The following is a 4,973-nucleotide window of genomic DNA, read 5'->3' as shown; positions in this document are numbered from 1 at the left end:
GTCATAACATAGTTTTTAAAACCAAAAACGAATATACCTAATACCTGCAGGGTAGTAATAAATAACACGAATGGCTTATTTGATAGTGATGTACAAACAATTTTCTTTAAAAATATTTAAAGTTTTAAAAAATATTTGTATTAACACATTTCCCAATGGGACTGCGCAATTAGTAAATTTCTTATAACTCATATTAACTGATTAATCGCAGAATCCGCTTTTAAGCGCTCGGCGCTAAAAATAAAACAAAAGCTACAATAAGGCGAGATTCAGCTATTTCCACAAATGAAATTGCAAATTTCACATTCAGCGAGTGTTGTCACAAATGGTGGTTTACTATTGGCAAAGGTAAGTAAATTTTCAAATGTAAAGTAAATCAAGTAAATTTTCTCAAAAAGGCAATACGATGAAATATCACTTATGCAGACTGCAGAGGTGTGGTTAAATGGATATGCATGCCTGGTAATAAAAATTACAAGAAAAGTTGTATACAATGTCTCACGCGTTTTAGGCTCATCTTTTCTAATGGTGTTCCCTGTACTTGCAAAAAAAAATACTTCAATATTCCAAAATGGTAAATTTTTTAATTTAACTGTACACAGAAAAACTGGTCCTAAGAAAACCAGCTGATGGTAGGTTGATCTTATGTTATGGTTATCTTAATACCAAATAAAATATAAATTATTTTTATAAGGAAGTGAATATCTGCGAGGAAAAGTAATTGCAACATTTTTTCACCAGAATGGAATCTGTTGGCCGTGAACGAGAATAAAAATTTTCAATTTCGTTGTTGATGTTTCCGACAGGGTAGGAGTATGAGAATAAAAAACTCCTCAAAACTCAGCAGAGCCGTTCTTGCTGTATTTAACGCGTGTATAACAGCGAATTAAGGACTTCGTGATTTTGGAACTCGGGTGGAACTTGAAGTGGAAAGAGAACTTTACTAACTATAAGTACATTTTGCAAGCAACCAAATCCGACTGGGTAGTTTCCAACTGGGTAGGTTTTTATACACACATACATACTTGAATGTGAAACGCTTTATCATCGCTGCCAGAATTTGGCCAATTGAAAAGCTCGCTATATTCTTTTTATCTCTACCGCTATCTCTCTCTTCCACTCATCCGATGAGTCTCATCGCACACGGCATAGAATTGCGAACGTTGTACAGTAGCATGAAGCATATAAGCAGTGTATTGTACATATGATGAAGTAGAGCGCTCTATTTGACGTTACATATACCAAAATAATGGCTAGTGATCATTCTAACAAATTTTTAGCGTCATTTGTATTTTACTTATATATTAATAATTTAATTATAATTTTTTTCTTTTTTATTCTTTCTTTAATTTCCTTTTTGTTTTTTATTTTGCTGGATCACAGAAATTTACATCACACAAACGATAATTGTATGCTTGACCAATGTATACATCGTTCTGTCAGTTGTCATTTATGCCTTATGACTTGCGAGAATACAAATAAATTACAAAAAAAAAAATACATTTATACATATTTTTGTAACAACAACAAGTTTAGTTGGAAAAGTTGTAATAGAGGTATGTAAAAGTGTATTATATGAACATCTGGGTTTGAAATGAGCCTTACCAGCTTATAATATAGCTGCTCAGAACACTAAGCTTCCGCGAACATTACATTTTCTTGCTTGGTTTGCTGACTTTTTTGCTTTCCCTGATCCGCATAAGTTAGGACTTAATCCGGATCAACAACTGTTAATTCCCACGATAATTCCGAATCAACAATTTAACCCAGATCAACGCTGCCGTCTGTCTATGCTAGGCCCTACGCTACCATGAAATTAGATACTTATTCGGTTTTGCAATTGCCACTTTCGATTTTCTTAGTAGACTCATAAATAATTAAACAGCAAAAAGGTCAACGCTGTTCATATCACATATCTCTTCATGGCCCTGTTGACGGACATACGCGCCTTGGTCTTATGTGGTGCATGTTTTCCGGATGTATACCTCTGATTTGACTGTTCCTTGGTTTCCAGTGGCATGTGACGCATGGAAATTTCTCAATGGGGCAAAAGGTCGCGAAAGCTCCTTCGGATTGCAATTGAATATCGATAAATTCTCCTTTGAGTTGTCATACGGTTGCGCTTGTGGTCGGGTGTGAGTAGGTGTTGCATCCATCGCGCGAGTTGTATTTTTAAGTTCGAATATCAGCTCAGCTACCTCATGCAATTTAATTCTTCGATCCATAATATGATTGACCATTTCTTGCGCTACGATCTCTTTTGAGAGACTTGAACGTTAGTCCCCTCCGATGCTGGTCAAAGTTTTATAAACTACTCCTTAACCACTGGAATTGATGCGCAGAGTCCTCTACTATTGTGGTATTGATAAAGCCTTTCCCTGGTTTCGGTGACTGGATTTTTAACACAAAAACACAAACTAAATACCAAAAGTTGCTTAAAATTTGAAAGTAGTTTTCTAACAGATAATAGTTGGTAGTAGTTGTGTTAGGGGTACGGGCAGGTACGGGCTAAGGGGGGCGCAAGCAGAAGCCACTCGAAGACTATTGTAACAAGTAATTTTTTGACAAAAAACAAAACCGATTTCAATTCTCATGTAAAACTTTAAGATTACCGTTAATTTCTTCATGATCCAATAATCGAATTTAAACCAAATTAGGATGGGATCACTTCTGAGGTACTACCTTCCCTTTAAAAAAAATTTTTCGAAATCGGTTATGCATATTTAACATATGTACCTACATAAAAAAAATATTCCGAAGAATAGATAACCTCTCTTTTTTTTGCAGTCGGTTAAAAATAGTGAAAAAATAACGATTTTGGTGTAAAGACGAAGTCGTATTTTAAAATTTGCAATCAATTAAGGTAAATAACCAATTTGTATTTTAACTCTTCAATAGGTTCATAATAAATTTCATGCAATATAAATTCCTTGTGTAGGGCTCCGTACAACTCAATTGTTACATTAACAAGTAATTTTTAAGCAAAAAACACAACCGACTTCATTTCTCATATAAAAATTTTGAAGTGCCCTTAATTTCTTCATGATCCAATGATCGGATCTAAATCAAATTAGTATGGGACCTGCCCTGAAGCATCAGAAAAAGAATTATCGAAATCGGTTAAAGTGGTCCAAAGTTATGCGGTAACATACATAAAAAAAAAATCCGATGAATTAATAACCTTCTCCTTTTTTTGAAGTCGGTTAAAAAGAGAAAAATTAATGAGGTAAACTATCATAAATTTTTAATAGCTATAGTTTAACATTTCTAATAAAATTTACATAAAAAAATCTCAGCCCCCCCTAAATTATGCTTTGCGTACGCCCATGGTTGTGTTAACTTTAAATGTAAAATCCATTGACTTATCACACTGCCGTATTTCTGGCGCGTTCACACAGAAAGTCGGGCGACGTTATTATTTGAATATTTTGCTATTTTGTTTATAGTAGCGTCATGAAACTGAAAAATTAAATAGAAAATTCAAAATCAAAAACTGCTTTGCTTTCAGCTCCAAAACGCAAAATGTTTACGAATAATTTTTTATGTAATTGCAGACATTAAATTAGTTTTAAATATTTTCCAAAAAAGTGGAAGCATTCAAACGTAAAACTTTTTTTATTTAATTTTTCAACATAAATAAATAAAAAACTAGAGCTTCACATGTGTGGCGTCCACAATACGAAGGGTGATGGATGTGTTAGCCGGGCTAAAATTTTTTAAATTGGATGTAAACTTACTTTTTTATAAAATGAGTGTTTTTGGAAAAAAGTTTTCTTGTTCCAACACAAGTCCAAACGGGCCTAAGGTGTATGGGAACTATAAAAAAGGGAACTTCCAAACTTCAGATGAAAAATTTGAAGCAAGGGATGTGTCTAGACTCTATAGATTATGGGGTTTCACTTACTTTTGCCAGTTTCTCCCCAAGTTATACCATTAATTCAATAATCAATAACGCTCGTGTGGGGAGTGTCCTGTAAGACAATTGGGTATATGATAATTTGGTGAAAGTGATTTAAATGCGTTTGCTATTTGCTCAAAATTGCCTAGTTCAGCTTGGCTCCATAAATGGTACTTATTTTCTACGGAGTCACAGTTTGGCGGATATCGTTGGATAAACCTTCGATACGGAAAAAAATCATTGTTTAACAGAAGCCAATTAGAGACCTTGACATTTTTTTTTGATTTACTCCCTATAAATCTTTATGGTAAACTAAAAGCAGACCAAAGTGCTGTCAGATAAAAAGCTCTGACGAAGTGACATGACACAGGCACGGTAACACAAAACATATGGATATCTTTCTGTGATGTTTGGCAGTTGCTCTTTCCGGCGATAAAAGTGGTAAGCAGCGGGATTTCCTTGATTTTTCAGAACGTCGTTGGAGTCAAAGATGCGGCGGTATAATTTTCATATACTTTCATGTAAAGTGGAATAAAACTCAAAGTAGCTTTTGAGCTTCACCACTTTTCCTTGAAATTGATCATACTTAAGAATGAGATATTAACGCAGCTTATCCGATGACCACAAGTCCAGATATAAGCTCAGATCTTGTCTACCTATTCAATGAAGTGTACCTATTCAAGTGAAACGGAGTGTACATATTTTTTATCTACATATGTAAATAAAAAAAAAAAATTAAGTAAATAAAAATAATGCAAATTGTGTTTCAAAATGAAATATTTATTTATTTATTATAGAAAATTAAAATCAAATTAATAATTACAAGCAAAAAACTTTATGATGTTACATACATATACATATCTACAAATTACAAAATACTATGGTGTGATAAGAATTTGACATTTATTTCAAAATAAACTACACACATATGTATGTAATTATCAATCGGTAATTTTGTATAAAGCATAGTAACGGGTGATTTTTTTGAGGTTAGGATTTTCATGCATTAGTATTTGACAGATCACGTGGGATTTCAGACATGGTGTCAAAGAGAAAGATGCTCAGTATGCTTTGA

This window comes from Rhagoletis zephyria, unplaced genomic scaffold (assembly GCF_001687245.7).
Source record: "Rhagoletis zephyria isolate East Lansing unplaced genomic scaffold, Rhagoletis_zephyria_1.1 Rzeph_scaffold_00137, whole genome shotgun sequence".
NCBI classification, from domain to species: domain Eukaryota; kingdom Metazoa; phylum Arthropoda; class Insecta; order Diptera; family Tephritidae; genus Rhagoletis; species Rhagoletis zephyria.
The sequence above is the reverse complement of the archived record's forward strand: the minus strand, read 5'-3'. Positions refer to the sequence as shown.